At 42.3% G+C, this 19491-nt stretch overlaps 2 non-coding genes across 2 annotated transcripts; both read left to right on the plus strand.

The window, feature by feature from the left end:
* Nucleotides 1–14844: 14844 nt before the first annotated feature.
* On the plus strand, nucleotides 14845–14915 carry trnag-gcc. The gene has a single exon. It is a non-coding gene; the product is annotated as a tRNA-Gly (tRNA).
* A 1927-nt stretch (nucleotides 14916–16842) lies between these two features.
* Nucleotides 16843–16913, plus strand: trnag-gcc. Its single transcript has one exon. It is a non-coding gene; the product is annotated as a tRNA-Gly (tRNA).
* The last annotated feature ends 2578 nt before the right edge of the window (nucleotides 16914–19491 follow it).

Consider the following 19491-nt stretch of genomic DNA (forward strand, 5'->3'; position numbering starts at 1 on the left):
AAGAAAAATATTTCCAATGTTGATTCCCATAGTCGAGCTGTCTAAAACATGTGGTGGTGGTGGTGGTGAGGGGGGGTGGGGGGAGGGGTGAGGGTGGGTGGGGGGGTTTGTAGGTGTGCTCCAAATCATTCAGTTCCTCTGCATCAGAACTGCACACACTCTGGGATTTCCATTGAAATCAAACCGTTTTTTTTAATGCTTTTCTTTGTAAGATGGAATGTCGGATTCAAGTATTTTCTTTGTGTCTGCATTTGTGTCATGTTATTTGTAAGTATTAAAATTTGGATTTTAAATGATTCTATTACTGAAAACATTTTGACAGACAATTCCTTCGTCAAATTGTATCTCATACAAGGATGGAAGGGAATGTAAACTCTCGCTTTTGGGAGTGTCAATAATAATGCTACCTGTTTGATGCAGAATTTGATTTGCAGATGCCATTTGATTTTAAAATTATAGATGGGTTTCAACCAATTTGCAGCAAATTTACTAACTATGTCTCCTTATTAAACTATTTAATTGGGCTCCTGTCTCTTTGGAGAGACCATTAAACCTAGACCATTATCTCCTATTAATGGTAAGGAGCATTGTTAGGTTAAGTGTAATAGTGATTCCTACCTCTGGTGGAAGCTGACAGTTTTCTAGGAATTAGAGGGGGAAGAATGGAAAAGTATTTTGTTGTTATGGTGTTCCAAATCCTCTGTAAAATAATTGCTCACAGGCCGACATTTGTCTTAATTTTATATACATATTTTAAATGGAAACGTACTTGCAGTACTGTTTTGGAATCAACAGATGCCGCTAATGTGCTAATTTACAAAGCACACCAGCCATACTGACAGTTCCTAGTCAAAGAAAAATACAACATGGTACCAGGCCCTGCGACCCACCATCTGAACCAACCACCCATTTCCACTAACCCATCATTACTCCCATTTTCTTTATTCTTCCATCATTCTCATCAATTCTCCACAGGTTATTAGTGGAATTTACAGCAGCCAATTAACATACCAACTGGCATGTCTTAGGGATGCAGGAGCAAATCTAAGGAAACACACTGAGCACCCGAGGTCAGGATTGAACCAGGGTCTCGGGCACCATGAGGCAGCGGCTCAATGAACTGCACCACTGTGCTGCCCTTATCAATTGATTTCTTTGGTTGACCAAAGAAATATTGTTGTTCCTTGTGCACAGGATCCAATACTCAGATTTTCATTTTTTAATTCTGTCAGTTGTGCTTTAAAAATAAATTGACTTTTGCCAAATGGGAAACATAACTAACTTAATCATTCCCCCATGTCTGAAATTTGTGCATTCTATTACAAGTGTATATAATTGTAAAAGCAGCAGCTGGCTATGTTTGTTTGTTATGTTTCATTATTCTACCATTAATTCTATATTGGTATGCACAACATTTTAATAAAATCTTTCTAATTTGTTGAAGGCTGTGTTAGAATTGTGCTTCTTCTAGTCACCTCACTGGGTCCTACTCATCATACTTTAGTTTATAAATACAGTGTGGAAACAGGCCCACCAAGTCCACACCAACCAGCGATCACCCGTACACTTGTTTTATCCAACACACTAGGGACAATTTAAGGAAACCCAATTAACCTACAAACCCACACGTCTTTTCAGATTTTTGAACATTTTGATTAATAACTGGAGAAATAAAGCATGAATTTTTCAGATGAGGCGATTTCGGAGTCCACGGCATAAATCTCTACCGGAATATGTGGGGGTGATTAGCTCCGAGGGGGCGCGTGAGAGCCGACGCCGCGTTCGGGGACCAGCCCACCAATGAGACACCGCACCGCCCCCCCCCCCCCACACGGTGCTAACTATAAATGATAAAAGCATAATTCTCTATTTCAAAAGAATAAACCATGTATTTGCAAAAGTTGTAATTTCACTTTTTGTATTGTTTAAGGGTATTTCCTGGATCCATCCCTCTCAAAACTTTCCTCCCAGTATTTTTTCTATACGCTTTCATTGTGAAAGATCAGAGAATGCAGGGGAATGCCATTAATTTTCAATATGTAGCTCTGATGGGTATGGCACTGGTCCAGAGATCTCTTATAAATTTTAGCAAGAAGGAATTATGAATATTTGTTTAGAATGATCTCAGCAGAGATCATTGTTTAGAGTAATCACAATTCCATGAATTTTTTTAAAGGACACAAAATGCTGGAGTAACTCGGCGGGTTAAGAGAACATGGATAGGTGATGTTTTGGGTTGGGATAATTCTTCAGACTGATTGTGGGATGGGCGGGGGGTTCAAGTTTAAGTTTACATGTACCAATTAAGGTACAGTGAAATTTGAGTTACCATACAGCCATACTAAGTGAAAAGCAACAATACACACAGCCACATAAAATAAAATTTAACATAAATATCCACCTCAGTGGAATCCGCATTCCTCATTAAAACATACTTTTAAGACATACTTAAAATAATAAAAACAGAGAAGGGACAGACCGACTGTTGGCGAGGAAGCCACCGCGGTTGTGCCACCCAATCAAGGTGAGGGATGAGGGGGATAGGGAATTGGGAAAGAAAATTAGAAGCAGGGGAGGTAATAGGTGAACACTGGCTAAGGTTTTTTTGATTGGCAGGTTGTTGGACAAAGACCAGCGTTGAAAACACAAGTGTGAGCCCAAAAGGGCATAGAGTTGCGAATTGTGAAGCTGGAGGATAGAAAAGTTGCAAATTATGAAGCCGGTGGAAGGAAGTTTTGTTGGTAAGTTTGCAGCTGACAACGATTGCTGGGTTGCAGACTAGGAGAACAGCTGTTAAAGTATAGATCAGGATATAAATCAGCTACATAGAAGAGCAGAGAAATGGCAGATGGAGTTGTTGCACTCTGGGAAGTCAAATGTAAAGGGAACATATTCAATTAATTGAATGTCCCTTAATAGCATTGATGTGCAGAGGGACATTGGGGTCCAAGTCCATAACTCACTAAAAGTGGCAACACAAGTCAATAGCATTGTAAAGAAGGCACAAGGTACTGAGTATAAGAGTCAGGAAGTCATGATGCACCTTTATAGGACTTTGATTACAGCACATTTGGAGTATTGTGTGCACTTTTAGTTGCCCCATTACAGGAAGGGCGTGGAAGCTATGGAAAGGTTGAAAGGGAGTTTACCAGAATGATGCCTGGATTAGAGGGTACTAGCCACAGTGAGAGGTTGGGCAGACGTGAATTGGTTTCCATGGAATAGCGAAGGTTGTGGGGAGACCTGATAGAAGTAAGTAGAATTATGAAAGACATATATATATATAGACAGTCAGAATCATTCTCCCAATGCAAAAAAATCAAATACTAGAGGGCATAGCTTTAAGGTGAGTGCGGCAAAATGTAAAAGATATGTGTGGAAACATTTTTTACACAGAGTGCCTGGTACATGGTCCTGGGGGTGCTAGTTGATGCAGATACAATAGTAGCATTTAAGAGACTTTTGGATAGGCATAAGGATGTGCAAGGAATGAAGGGATATGGATTGTGTGCGGGCAGATAAGAGTTAGTCTTGGCATCATGTTCGGCACAGATGCTGTGATCTGAAGGGCCTGTTCCCATGCTGTATTATTCTATGTTCAATGTTTTATGTTCAAAGCTAAAGCTTATGTAGTTGAACTATTTGTATAAAATCCACTGGGGGGAAGTGGGTATCTTGGATACTTTCTCCATGGACTGTCTGCAAGGTATAAATAAACCTCTGTTACAGCATTAACAGGAAGCATGGCTTAATAGATACAATTAAAACATAAACAACCCTTTAGTTTTGAATTGCCCTGACCAGCCGCCCTCTCATTATTTGCGACTGCTAGGTAAATGTATTTGCCAGCACGTAAGAGTTTGACAAGGGCAGAAAACAAGGTGGTTGTTAAGTCATAGAGACCCACGGAGTCATAGAGCTCTACGGCCTAGAAATGGACCTTTGATTCAACTCACCCATGACAATTTTGAAGCCTGTGTTAATCCCATGTTGACATTATTTACAGTAGATTCCTCTTTCCATGGGATTAGGGATTAGTGTCAAGATCCCCTTTTAACTTTATTTATTGCAGTAACCGGCACAGATTTTCTCGCGTTTGCCTTCCACGTCACGCATTGTTTCATTTAAGTTGTCCTTCTCAGTCACTCAAGACCGAGGTTTCCTTTTGTGGATTATGAAATGGTCAATGAGGCCAAAGTGGGAACTGCAGACTCCTGCAGATGGTTGAGGCAGCTGTCAAGACAGGCAGGTTATAGTTTTTCCTTTCTCCAGCATTTACACTGAGCTTCTACGTGCTGCGAATGCATGACTCAAGACCAAACACCATATTGAATGCTCTTTCCCCACTTTGAAAGGCCATGGAACAGATGCATTTTTTTCAGGTCAGCTTTCAGAGTATCCTTGAATCTTTTCCTTTGTCTGCCTGATAATATCTTCCTGTGACTGCAATTAAGACTGTAATCAGTAGAAACATAGAAACATAGAAAATAGGTGCAGGAGTAGGCCATTCGGCCCTTCGAGCCTGCACCGCCATTCAATATGATCATGGCTGATCATCCAACTCAGTTCCCTGTACCTGCCTTCTTTCCATACCCCCTGATCCCTTTAGCCACAAGGGCCACATCTAACTCCCTCTTAAATATAGCCAATGAACTGGCCTCAACTACCTTCTGCGGGAGAGAATTCCAGAGATTCACCACTCTCTGTGAAAAAAGTTTTCCTCATCTCGGTCCTAAAAGATTTCCCCCTTATCCTTAAACTGTGACCCCTTGTTCTGGGCTTCCCCAACATCGGGAACAATCTTCCTGCATCTAGCCTGTCCAACCCCTTAAGAATTTTGTAAGTTTCTATAAGATCCCCCCTCAATCTTCTAAATTCTAGCGAGTACAAACCGAGTCTATCCAGTCTTTCTTCATATGAAAGTCCTGACATCCCAGGAATCAGTCTGGTGAACCTTCTCTGTACTCCCTCTATGGCAAGAATGTCTTTCCTCAGATTAGGAGACCAAAACTGTACGCAATACTCCAGGTGTGGTCTCACCAAGACCCTGTACAACTGCAGTAGAACCTCCCTGCTCCTATACTCAAATCCTTTTGCTATGAATGCTAACATACCATTCGCCTTCTTCACTGCCTGCTGCACCTGCATGCCTACTTTTAATGACTGGTGTACCATGACACCCAGGTCTCATTGCATCTCCCCCTTTCCTAATCGTCCACCATGGGATGTGGACCTGGAAGAGGACGGTGATATTGGTTTAATTCTCTTGTCAATGAACTAAGAGGATTTTGCAGAAACAGCGTTGCTGGTATCTTTCCAATCCGTTGAGCTACTTGCTTTAAATAGTCCAAGTTCCAGAACTTAAAGGACGTCAGGGATCATTGCTGCCTGGTAAACAAAGAGTTTTGTATCAGGTTTAAGATCTTGATCTTCATGCTTCCTTTTCCTCAGTTGATCAAAATATGTGCACTGAAGGCAATGGTTGATGCCATCAGCTGAAGGAAGAATCCTAAGATATAGAGTGGTCCATAATTTAAGGTCTCAAATTGGAAAGGATGATCTGCTGTTTTGCTGGAGGAGCTCAGCAAGCCAGACAGGTCAGGCTGAAGAAGGATCCCAACTCAAAACATCATCTATCCGTTTCCCTTCACAGATGCTGCAAGACCAGCATTTTTATTTTTGCTCAAGATTCCATCATCTGCAGTCTCTTGTGTCTCCCTGAACTGCCAATTTGCCTGACTTGGTGCATAGTGCATAATTGTCCTCCAAATGCTCATTGAAGTACAGTGAATCGGTGTTCTTGTATCTATTTACTTGTTTTATGGAGGTAGCATGATTTCCTGACACAAAGATAATTATTAATATATGGCATTGAATACTTAAGGTACTTCCGTCACCCACTAAAAACAAACTGAATACAACCCATTTAATGTAAAGGAAAGAATTGCAGATGCTGGTTTAAATCGAAGATAGACACAAAAGGCTGGAGTAACTCAGTGAGACTGGAGACTTGAGTCTGAAGAAGATTCTCGACCCAAAACATTACCCATTCCTTCTCTCCAGAGGTTCTGCCTATCCCACTGAATTACCAGCATTTTGTGTCTATCTTACACTTAATGTAAATATTAGTCTAAAATGCAACCAGTGGGATGCAAACTGTTTGTGCTCATGTCTGCCAGTAAATGTGAACCTGAATGCTGCAATCCACTGCAAATAGAAAATGATGGATCCTTTATTATTTTCAAGCTAGTAGTACCTTTGGCTTTATAAACATTGGTTCATGCACAGCTGTCCAATACTGGGCAGCACATTCTATGACAGATGTGTAAACTTTGGAAAGAGTGTAAGAACCATTTACCACAATTATTCCAGAGATGAAGGACTTACCTGATGGGGAATGTCTGGAGAAACTGGGGTTGGACGGAAGAGGGTGCGAGGAGAGCTGTTCAAGATAATTAAAATCATGACGGGCATGGCCAGCGTCGGTAGAGAGAAACTCTTGCCATTGGTAGAACAAGGAGACATAGAGTGAATGACAAAAGAAGCAAAAATGATATGGGATATTATTTTAAACATGGCAACAGGGCATGCTCAGGGGTTCTGGTGGAATCAGATTTTAATTGTAGTACCTGTATTAAGAATGGAGCAGGTTAAGTATTTGAAAAGGAAGAATTTGCAGAGTTGTGGAGAGAGGGCAGAGTGTAGCAGCAACTGAGCTCAACCTGGCATGATTCCAAGGGCCACGCAAGCACCTTTGGTGACATAACTACCCTGATACTGTTTGTGAAATGCCAACCATCCTTGAAATAATGTCCTAAGGAGCCTTCAATCCCACTGCTCACAGATTGTGCCTATTTACTTTCCACATATTTTGCATTGTACACTAAATTAAGTTTTTTTGAAGAGAGACACAAAATGCTGGAGTAACTCAGCGGGACAGCAGCATCTCTGGAGAGAAGCAATGGGTGACGTTTCAGGTCGAGTTTGTTTGAATTTTTTTTTAAATAAGGAAAATAGAAATGCATATTTTTGGGCAATCCAATATGTCTCATGTTACATTCCTACTTCGAAATTAATAGAGTTAGATATTCTCAGCACTGAACTGTATTTAAAGCATTCTTTAATTTATGACCCATTGTTTAGTTGGAAGTTTTACGGTATGGAACCTCTTGTCTCTGTGACCTTTCTTCAGAAGCGTCTGTTTTTTTTTCTCTTGTCCTTCCTCATCTAAATTCATTGAAGGATTTGCTCTCTCAACAATTTATTTTCACCTCTTCTCCTGTATAACCATTGCAAATGGAATTTCAGTGCATATCTTATCATGCACGCGGATCGGGCTAAACCATTCATTAATTCTCAAGCAATGTTGAGAATTTCAGAGTGTAAAACTCAGCAGATCTCACTGTGATTGAGCTCATTGCTAGATAATCTTCCACCATAATCCAGCCAATTCCACAGACTATCTTTTACTAATCCCTGCGTGTTGGTCACATCCTCTGAGCCAATATAAAGCCTAATATACCATACATTTGACAGATTTTCTACAATATTTCATACACTCATTTAAACCGCGCGGCAAGCAAAATTAATTCAATTTCTTACATGTGGAGCAGATTGCCAGAGGTGGAGAATTTGAAATATAAAATTGTCTTTTTAATAAAAAGAGCAAGGATTGATACTAAAGGGAAAATTTTAATAATTTGACAGTCTCAGTTCCACAGAGATGAGAAAGCCTATTTAAAGAAAAACTTCTGACGAGTGAGTGGATTGTATCATTACAAGTTTAAACAATTTTGAACGCAGTCATTTTATTTTTATTTGCAATATTTACAACATAAATGAACCTGTTAATTTTTTTATTATTAATAAAACATTTTCCTCAGCTATTACGGAGAGAAAGATGTGTCCATGGAGACTAAGTTGTCTATTTTTTTTTTTGCTAAGGGGATACACAGCAATTTGCAAGTTAGTAACATATTTAACACAGACAGTCATTCACAGTAAATCTATCGCGCTGTGCTACAAATTTCCCAGAGGTGCAGTAAGTAGTGATGGCAGCTCACAGCTGCAGCAACCAAGTTTGATCCTGACCTCTGGTTCTGCCTGTATGGAATATGCACATTCTCCCTGTGGCCATTTGGGTTCCAGCACAACCCCCATCCCCCCCACTCATCCCCACCGCCACCCCCACCCCCACAACATTCCAGTCCCGGGATTTCCTCCCATCCCAGAGATGTGCTGGCTGGTAGGTTAATTAGTGACTGTAAATTGCTGTAAATTACAAATCACAAACTCTTCGAGCGTTCCAATGTAAGTGACGGGCAGGAGAATTAGTATGGAATTGTTGGGCATATGAGAGAGAATAGGTTACAAGAAAACAAATGGAGTAATGAGATGGCTCTGAGAGGTGGCACAGACAAGAAATATGATGGAATGGAAATAATGCAGGTTGGTCGGGTGAGCCTGGAAGGTGTTGGAGAAATGGGGGGATTCAGGGAAGGAATTCCGGAGCACAGATCCTGGCCATGTGAGGCGTGGTTGCCAATGAAATGAAGGAAAAAGAGACTGTGTAAGGCTCAGAGGAAAATCAAGGATGTCAAAACTTACAAAATCCTTGGGGGGTTGGACAGGCTAGATGCAGGAAGATTATTCCCGGTGTTGGGGGAGTCCGGAACAAGGGGTCACAGTTTAAGGATACGAGGGAATTCTTTCAGGACCGAGATGAGAAAATCATTTTTTACACAGAGAGTGGTGAATCTGTGGAATTCTCTGCCACAGAAGGTAGTTGAGGCCAGTTCATTGAGGGATTTAGATGTGGCCCTTGTGGCTAAAGGGATCAGGGGGTATGGAGAGAAGGCAGGTATGGGATACTGAGTTGGATGATCAGCCATGATCATATTGAATGGCGGTGCAGGCTCGAAGGGCCGAATGGCCTACTCCTGCACCTATTTTCTATGTTTCTATGTCAAATAAAGAACGTTGTAGAGATAGGGAGTAAAAAGCATGTGGAGGGATTTAATCACACGGACAATAAGATGTGATTTGGAGATCCCAATTTTGGTCTGTAATGGCAAAACACAGTTTGAGATCAGCTAAATAAAATTCATAGGACAATCAGGATATAGGCAGCTGGTAAAGAAAGTATTCGATAGTTGAAACCAACATTTTGTTTTCATAAGTAATAAACCCAGAATTATTGTACATTTTATTTCAATTTTATTGTATTGCTTGCAGGTCATTATAATTTGGATTCCATTTAATTATTTTATTTTGACGATCAATTTTATCACAAAGCCATCAAGGTCTAACTCTCTAAAAGCTCTCTGTCACAATAATGAATTAAACCTATTATATACTGCAGAGTTGCTCCAGTACTTTGTGTCCATCTTCAATATAAACCAGTATCTGCAGTTCCTTCCTGCGCATATACCTCTGAAGGGTTAATAAAGCTACAATGAGTTAATAGAGCTACTGACTCAGTGTGAGCAGGCCCATTGTGTTGTGTGTGGATGTGGGAACAGCCGAGCCATGCCTGCTCTTTCTACAAGAGTCTCTAGAGGGCGATCAGCAACAATTATCTGAGCTGATTCCATCTCCTCCATTCCACGAGGATTTGGAAGGCAACTCCAATTTTAACTGAATTTAACTTTCAGGGAATGGATTCTTTCCAGTTCAAGCCCCACGTGATAACAATTTACCTGACATTTCACTGCAGCCAAACTTATAGGGGGTAAGGTCATCGGGTCAAAGGGCATGACGCACAGAGCAGCTCAATCCATGTGGAGGACATGGCTGCCTCGGCACACACTGTTAACACACAAATCGCGTACTTTCTTACCTGTTAAAAACACGCCAAAATGGTCAATTTTTGCACTGTAAATAATTGCGGGTGCTGTCATTGAAAGTGGGATGGTATCAGGTTTAAACTGGTGTTATCTCATGGTGTAGTGTCTTTTACAATCCACGACTAATAGTCCAGCCAGCACCATCTCGATAAACCTTCGCTACGTAAAGCGAACTCAAATTCAGAGCAATTTTTTTGGGTGACTGAGCGCTCTGAACCAAATGCTCTAATATCTTTGTTCGGAACCCAAGCACCAAGGTGTAAGCTGCCGAAGGAGCGCATCTTCTCTCCTTTCCATTTCGAGCCTTTATTCACATCTGCCAATCAAACCTCTCACCCTTATCTACCTATCACTTGCCATTTCTTTTCCAGCCTTATCTTCTAAATTAATCTGCCTTATCCATCAGGCTCTTGCATTAAAATAAGTGCAATTTAAACCAGCATTTCTTCCTTGCTTCCTGCCTTTATCAATAGACAATAGACAATAGGTGTAGGAGTAGGCCATTTGGCCCTTCGAGCCAGCACCGCCATTCAATGTGATCATGGCTGATCATCCACAATCAGTTCTCCGTTCCTGCCTTCTCCCCACATCCCCTGACTCAGCTATTTTTAAGAGCCCTATCTAGCTCTCTCTTGAAAGATTCCAGAGAACCTGCCTCCACCGCCCTCTGAGGCAGAGAATTCCACAGACTCACCACTCTCTGTGAGAAAAAGTGTTTCCTCATCTCTGTTCAAAATGGCTTCCTCCTTATTCTTAAACTGTGGCCCCTGGTTCTGGACTCCCCCAACATCGAGAACATGTTTCCTGCCTCTAGTGTGTCCAAGCCCTTAACAATCTTATATGTTTCAATGAGATATCCTCTCATCCTTCTAAACTCCAGAGTGTACAAGCCCAGCTGCTCCTGCCTATTATGTACACTATATTTCCCTCATCACCCTCCATACCAACTTCTAGGCCCTCACCTGCCTCGGTCCTGTATAGGATCCCACCCTCAATCCCCCCCCCCCCCCCGCCAATCTAGTTTAAACCCACCCATGTAGTTCTTGCGAACCTGCGTACCAGGGTAGACACAAAATGCTGGAGTAACTCAGTGGGTGAGGCAGCATCTATGGAGAGAAGGAATGGGCTAGGTTTTGGGTCGAGACCCTTCTGCAGGATACTGGTTCCCCTCCAGTTAGGGTGCAACTCACCACTCTTGTACATGTCGCCTCGGCCCCATATGAGATCCCAATGGTCTAGAAATCTGAATCCCTGCCCCCCCGCACATTCATCGCCCCTATCTTCCTTTGCAACTATTATTCTCAGAACAGAGAAACTGGCATGAGCTAAAATGTGTAAGAAGACAAGCAGACATGGCAGAAAGCTGACAGGTACAAAGATCTGCCATTCCTGAGTTGCAGGCAGAGGGAAAATGAAAGCCGACACCAGACGAGGGGCAGATGGCAGTGATGACTCTCCACACCCTGGCGCACAGCATGCTATGGCAAAGGAGAGCGTCCAATATCAGATGAACATGTGCTCACTCTACAAGGCAAGAAATGGCAGCAGACGTGGAGTTACTGAAGGGTGCACACCAGCCCTGACTAGTGAGAATATCACAGTCTGAGAGCAGGCTCTGTGAGAGCCTCTGTCAGTTAGGACTAAATCAGGATGCATAATCAATCGATCCAATTACCTGAAATAATGTGTCAAATTAAAGCATATACACACTGAAGAAGTATCCTGGCCCAAAACATCACCTATCCAAGTTTTCCAGAGATGCTGCCTGACCCACTGAGTTACTCCTGTATTTTGTCTATATATCTTTTACAGAAGGGACAGCTATGTGGACCCGTTGCAGTTCGCATACCGTCCGAACAGATCCACGGACGATGCGGTCTCCCAGGTCTTGCACACCGCTCTCTCCCATCTGGACAGCCAGAAGGGGGGCTACGTGAGGATGCTGTTCATAGACTACAGTTCAGCCTTCAACACGATAGTCCCCACCAGACTGGCCGGGAAGCTAATGGAATTGGGGCTCAACACCTCCCTGTGTGCCTGGGTCCTGGACTTTCTCACCGCCAGGCCACAGGTAGTCAAGATAGGAGGGAATACATCGAAGTCCCTCACCCTGAGCACAGGATCGCCCCAGGGTTGCGTCCTCAGCCCCCTTTTGTACTCCCTGTACACACATGACTGTGTGGCTAGGTTCAGCTCCAACTCATTAATTAAGTTTGCTGATGACACTGTGGTGGTGGGCCTGATCTCAGACAATGATGAGAAGGCCTACCGGGAGGAGGTGGCTGGTCTGGCACTCTGGTGTCAAGATAACAGCCTCCTCTTGAACATCAAAAAAACGAAGGAGCTGATCATGGACTTTAGGAGGGCACATCATCCGAGGACGTACACTCCATTGAGGATAAATGGGGATCCTGTGGATAGGGTGAACTGTTTTAAATATCTGGGAGTCCACATCTCTGAGGATATGACATGGGCATCACATGCCTCAGCACTCGTGAGTAAGGCAAGGCAGCGCCTTTACCACCTCAGGCAATTGAGGAAATTCAGAGTGTCTCCGAGGATCCTCCAGTGCTTCTACGCAGTGGCGGTGGAAAGCATCTTGTCCGGGAACATTACCATCTGGTTTGGGAATTGCTCTGCCAAGGACAAGAAGGCTCTGCAGAGAGTAGTGCGTTCGGCCGAACGCATTATGGGAACTTCACTCGCCCCCCTGCAGGAACTATACATCAGGAGGTGCAACTCCAGAGCCAACAATATCATGAAAGACCCCTTCCACCCCTGCAATGGACTGTTCCAGCTGCTACGGTCAGGCAAATGCCTCCGTTGCCATGCGGTGAGAACAGAGAGGTTGAGAAGGAGTTTCTTCCCAGAGGCCATTCAGACTGTAAACGCCTATCTCACCAGGGACTAACTCTACTGAACGTTTTTCCTTCCATTATTTATTATGTAAAGGTATATGTGTGTTTATGATTGTGTTTATAGTTTGTTTGTTTGTTTGTCTTTTTGCACAAAAGTCCGCGAGCATTGCCACTTTCATTTCACTGCACATCTCGTATGTGTATGTGACAAATAAACTTGACTTGACTTGACTTGACTTGACTTGACTTGACTTGACTTGACATACTGTTGGAGGAACACGGTAAGCCAACCGGCCTCTGTGGAGGGAAATTTAGTTTACTTTGATTTAGTTTAGTTTAGAGATACAGCATGGAAACAGGCCCTTCGGCCCACCGAGTCCGCACAGAACAACAATCCCTGTACTAACACTTTCAGATTCAGATTCAGATTCAGATTCAATCTTTATTGTCATTGTGGAGTGTACAGTACAGAGACAACGAAATGTAGTTAGCAGCTCCCCAGAAGAGCGACATAGAATAATGGAACAGTAAAATATATATATGTACACGTGATAATTTACAATTTTACCGAAGCCAATTAACCTACAAACCTTTACGTCTTTGGAATGTGGGAGGAGACTGGAGCACCTGGAGAAAACCCACACAGGTCATGGTTACATACAAACTCCGTACAGACAGTACCTGTGGTCTGGAAATGGACAAATAACATTTTGGATTGGGTCCCTTCTTCAGACTGTTGTGATTTTTTTCCACAGGAATAAACTTTATTCAGAATAATTAATATATGCAAAATGAGAAGAGGTCAAAACACTTTTCAGGCATTTCCAGCTTCTATACTTAAACCAAGCACCCTTGCCACTCTTGTGGCCACCTGGGGTGGTATCCCTTCCCTTGTTTGAAAGGTGCCACAAAATAAGACCTTTGTTGGGGATGTTTGTTTTTCCTTATCAGGTGATAAACGCAACCCAAGTATTTTGCCGTTTGACCCAGTGCTGTTTTAAGGTTGTACCACCTTTAGGAAGGCTTTATGCGTTTGCTCTCGGTATTGTAGTCAAAGATCTTAGAGCTCTAAGATCTTTGATTGTAGTGGTGATGCGAATGTGGGAAGTTCCAGGGCGCCTGTCTATCTGCGGAGAAAGCCACAGCAAGACATGGAGCCTGACAATTTATGTTACTTAATAAAATAGGCTTGTTGTTCATTTGAATATCTGACTACCTTTTCCAGAATCTTATTAAACACCAACAAACATCGAGATTGTTCAACGCTATGGCTAAATATAATATGTTAAACCGCAAGGCAGTGCAATGGGAACACAGAGGAATTAAACATATATGTTATGACAAATATTCCCTAGTTCTAATACTACAACATTCACAAAGACATGCTATTTAAATCTCTGAAACTCTCATTATTGATTTTCTTCACGCTGACTACAACATTCTCAGCGGAAAATTAATCTCTTTGAGCATCTTTGCAATTTAAAAAATATGCTTCAAAATGTATGTTTCCCTGGCAATCACTCTCCATACTAAGCGTTAAAATCCGACCATACCCATGTGCAAAGCAATTGGGATAATTGAATCCTGCCAGCATTAAAATTACTGCTAATATGCTCAGAAGCTATTTCACTGCAGACTATTTCTCAACCCATTGTATGCAGAGAAGCGATTATAAATTAATATCTAGATAAATTGTACCTGCTCTGCCGTTTACATTTAAAAAAAACGTGCGTTTCTAAGGGAACTATGATTCAATGTGTATTATCAGCAGAGTTAAACAGGTAAACGACTATTTGACTGCTCGGTGGATCAGTGGCATTCACATTGCACATTTACAGAGCGTTGCAAATTGAGGATCACTAGCCTGCCACGTCTTGATCGGCAAGAGGTCTTATTCTCGGGAGCAGAATTCAATGCAGCTCAGCTACTGGTGTAATAAATGCAAACTCAGGCAACAACTTAAAGCGAGTGTCAGCATCTGGGAGCGCTCTAGTTTGTGAAAAATCATTAAAAAATATTGGTGTAGTGTAAAATGTAGGCATTCAGAATCTTAAACGATTACCCTGTAACGAAAAGACGAAATGAAACTTCCTGTATGGTTCTTCATATAGGAGAATAGTGAAGGGGTTTAAACAAGACTTGCATTGGTGGTTCAGTGGTAGAATTCTCGCCTGCCACGCGGGAGGCCCGGGTTCGATTCCCGGCCAATGCAGTAAAGTATTTTATTTACTAAATCTATATTAGTATAAATAATATTTAATTGCTCTTTCTGGATTAATTTTACACTTTAATTCTGGCTGCACCCAATGTTATTAATTGGATACTGAGTTCCTCCTTAGCAACCTATCGTTAATATTAATGTAAACCGGTAAAGCCTGTTGTTTGAGATCCAAAACAAAAGCATAAAGTCCACTTTCTGCAAAGACCAAAGTGAATTTTGGGATGAAACACTTTGTAATGAAGTAACCATCGCTGTCTATTATTGCACACTAAAACATACTTCCCAATTTGACTTGTTTGGATATACAGAATAATAATCTGTGGCACGTTTAAAGCGAGGAGCAACATCAATGAGGCAGCAGGTCTTATGTGAAAAGACTAAGCACCAACCACTTGAGCAATGGCTGGGACATGAGTTTAAATGATTGTTTTGGATTTCAAAATTATGCAAATACAAGTGGTTTGCAATTATTTTAATCAATAGTTTTTTTTTTAAATTTGTGATTTTTAAATGTGTTTTTAAAAGGCAAACTATATTCACGTTCATTTTTATCTGAAAGCCCATCAAGTCTGTACTTCTTTAGAAAATTGAGGAGATTCAGTATGTTAACAAATACTTTCTTGAACTTCTACAAGTGAACGGTGAAGAACACACTGACTGGTTAAATGATGCCCTGGTCAAGCACTTTGAATGACTCGGAACAAAGGAAAATACAACAAGTGTTGGACACTGCCCAGTTCAATAGACAATCGACAATAGGTGCAGGAGTAGGCCATTCGGCCCTTCGGGCCAGCACCGCCATTCAATGTGATCATGGCTGATCATCCCCAATCAGTTCACCGTTCCTGCCTTCTCCCCATATCCCCTGACTCCGCTATTTTTAAGAGCCCTATTTAGCTCTCTTTTAAAAGTATTCAGAGAACCGGCCTCCACGGCCCTCTGATCAGAGAATTCCACACTCACAACTCTCTGTGTGAAAAAGTGTTTCCTCATCTCCGTTCTAAATGACTTATTCTTAAACTGTGGCCCCTGGTTATGGACTCCCCCAACATCAGGAACATGTTTCCTACCCCTAGTGTGTCCAAACCCTTAACAATCTTATATGTTTCAATAAGATCTCCTCTCATCCTTCTAAACTCCAGAGTGTACAAGCCCAGCCGCTCCATTCTCTCAGCAAATGACAGTCCTGCCATCCCGGAAATTAACCTTGTAAACCTAGGCTGCACACCCTCAATAGCAATAATGTCCTTCCTCAAATTAGGGGGATCAAAACTGTACACAATACTCCAGGTGTGGTCTCACTACGGCCCTATACAACTGCAGAAGGACCTCTTTGCTCCTATACTCAACTCCTCTTGTTATGAAGGCTAACATGCCATTAGCTTTCTTCACTGCCTGCTGTGCAGCAGCATCTATGGAGCAAAGGAAATAGGCGATGTTTCGGGCCGAAACCCTTCTTCAGACTTCATTGACTGACGAACAAGGACCCTCAGATCCTGTTGTACTTCCCCTTTTACCAACTTGACACCATTTAGATAATAATCTGCCTTCCTGTTTTCGCTACCAAAGTGTATAACCTCACATTTATCCACATTAAACTGCATCTGCCATGCATCTGCCCACTCCCCCAACCTGTCCAAGTCACCCTGCATTCTCATAGCATCCTCCTCACAGTTCACACTGCCACCCAGATTTGTGTCATGTGCAAATTTGCTAATGTTACTTTGAATCTCTTCATCTAAATCATTGATGTATATTGTAAATAGCTGCGGTCCCAGCACCGAGCCTTGTGGTACACCACTAGTCACTGCCTGCCATTCTGAAAGGGACCTATTAATCCATATTCTTTGTCTGCCAACCAATTTTCTATTCATCATCAGAGCTACTACATTTATCATGGCTACTATTTTCAGCACTTGCATTGGTGGTTCAGTGGTAGAATTCTCGCCTGCCACGCGGGAGGCCCGGGTTCGATTCCCGGCCAATGCAATACAAATTTTTGCTAGTGATGCATTGGTAGAATTCTGCCTTACAGCACCAGAGGCCAGGGTTCTGACTACTGGTGTTGTGTTGCCTGTATGGGATTTGTACACCACATGTTCCTGTGACCGTATGAGTTTTCTCTGAGTGCTCCGCTTTCCTCCCATATTCCAAAGATGTGCAAGTTTGTAGGTTAGTTTACTTGTTCCTAGTGTATAGGATAGAACTAGTGTACACGTGATCACTGGTCGGGGTGGACCTGATGGGCTGAAAGGCCTGTTTCAACACTATATCTCGAAACAAATATAAACTACTGAACCTCCCCACCATCAAAGGTATCTTTTGGATAAAAGGCAGCCAGCATCATCAAAGACCTGCACCATTCTGGTCATGTTCTAGTTTCACCGCTACCATTGGGAAAAAGTATAGGAGTCTGAAAGCCGTGACCAGGTTCAAGAACAGCTTTTTTTCCCAGCAACAATCAGGGTCTTGAACACTACTGAACCCTAGCTAAACCATGAACTGTGAACCATCTTAGTTGCACTCAGGATTTTAGGCTTTTTGCACAAACATTAGGGATTTTAATTTATTGAATGTTTGTTTGTTTACTATGTAATTAATGAATACTGTGTTTATAGGCCGGCTATGCTGCTGCAAGTACGAATTTCATTATACCATTTTCAGGGCAATTGAACACACTTGACTCCTGAAGATCAGAGGTGAGTTTGTCCCTTGCCGATGAGGTGGATGGCAGCTGCCGAGTGAAAGAATATGCCGTCGACCACGTTGGATGAATCAACATGGTTCAGGGTACAGTTGACTGGAGAACTCAGGACAGAGGAAGATCTAGACATTCAAAAGCCTTCATGCTATCAACCCATGATCGCTTTACATCAGAAATAATTTTGCTTGATCAGAATGAATAAGAGTAGAATTAGGCCATTCAGCCCATCAAGTCTACTCCGCCATTCCATCATGGCTAATCTACCTCTCCCTCCTCACCCCATTTTCCTGCCCTCTCCATAACCTCTTACAACTGTACTAATCAAGAACCTATCTATCTCTGCCTTAAATATATCCACTGACTTGGCCTCCACAGCCTTCTGTGGCGAAGGATTCCACAGATTCACCACCCTCTGACTAAATAAGTTTCTCTTCATCTCCTTCCTAAAAGAATGTCCTTTAATTCTGAGGCTATGACCTCTAAACCACGACTCTTCCACTAGTGGAAACATCTTCTCCACACTGTATTGTATTGTATTGTATTTTAATGACCACACAGCCAGGCTGGTGGAATTTGTTATCAGTACAGCTCGGTACAGGTTCCAACATTTCATCAAACATTAAACATATAACATAGATATACATACAGACAGACACATTACATAATACATAAGGGCCATGCTTATTCTTATTCCTCACCGTACAGAGTTTAAAAAGTTAATTGCAGTGGGAATGAAACTGTTTTTGAAGCGGTTTGTTTTGGAGGCAATTGACCTGTAACGCCTCCCAGAGGGCAGTAGCTGAAAGGCATAGTGTGCAGGGTGAGTGGGATCAGAGATGATCTTGCGGGCTCTGTGAAGTGTCCGTTTGTGGTAAAGTGATTCAAGGGATGGTAGGGGTAAGCCAATAATTTTGGATGCTCTGTTGATGATGCGCTGTAATTTCTTTCGGGAGAGTGAGTCGAGACTGCTGAACCAGACTGTGATGGATGAGGTGAGGATGCTTTCGATGATGGCTGTATAGAAGCGGAGCATGAGATGAGACCTTACTCTGAACTTCCTGAGCTGTCGGAGATGGAAAAGTCTTTGCTGGGCTTTTCCATAGATGTGGTCTGCGTTTGTCCTCCATTTGAGGTTGTTGCTGATGTGGGTTCCAAGGAGTTTGAATGTGTCAGTGATGGAGATGGATTCACCTTTAATGAGCACAGGAGTTTTGGGGGATGGCTGGCATCTTGGGTCGATGATGAGTTCTTTTGTTTTTGATGAGTTGAGTAAGAGATCATGGTCTGTGCACCAGGTCACTGCTTGGTTGACCTGTGCACGGTATTCAGTTTCTTGGTTGTTGGTGATGAATCCTATGATGGTTGAGTTGTCCGCGTACTTGTACAGGTTGACAGAGCTGTGGTGGGATGTGAGCTGGTTTGTGTAAAGGGAGAATAGGAGAACGTTTCTTCTAAATCTCCAGCAAGTACAGGCCCAGTCTTGACAAACGCTCATCATAGGTTAACCAACACATTCCTGGGATTATTTTTGTAAACCTCCTCTGGACCCTCTCCAGAGCCAGCACATCCTTTCTCAGATATGGTGCCCACAATTGCTCACAATATTCCAAATGCGGCCTTACCAGTGCCTTATAGAGCCCCAACATCACATCCCTGTTTTCGTATACAAGCCCTCTTGAAATAAATGCTAGCATAGAGTTTTCTTTCCCTGGATGGTGTGGATTAATCTCAGACCTTACTATGCCCACCGATTAAGGATTTTACCTCAAATATAAGATTTAGGTGGCACTCAACCAGATTTACTGGCTGTAAACTTACCATTGTTATTTATTTTAGTCGTGAAAACAAGTTTGGCATAATCTT

This window comes from Amblyraja radiata, chromosome 4 (genome assembly GCF_010909765.2).
Source record: "Amblyraja radiata isolate CabotCenter1 chromosome 4, sAmbRad1.1.pri, whole genome shotgun sequence".
Lineage (NCBI taxonomy): Eukaryota > Metazoa > Chordata > Chondrichthyes > Rajiformes > Rajidae > Amblyraja > Amblyraja radiata.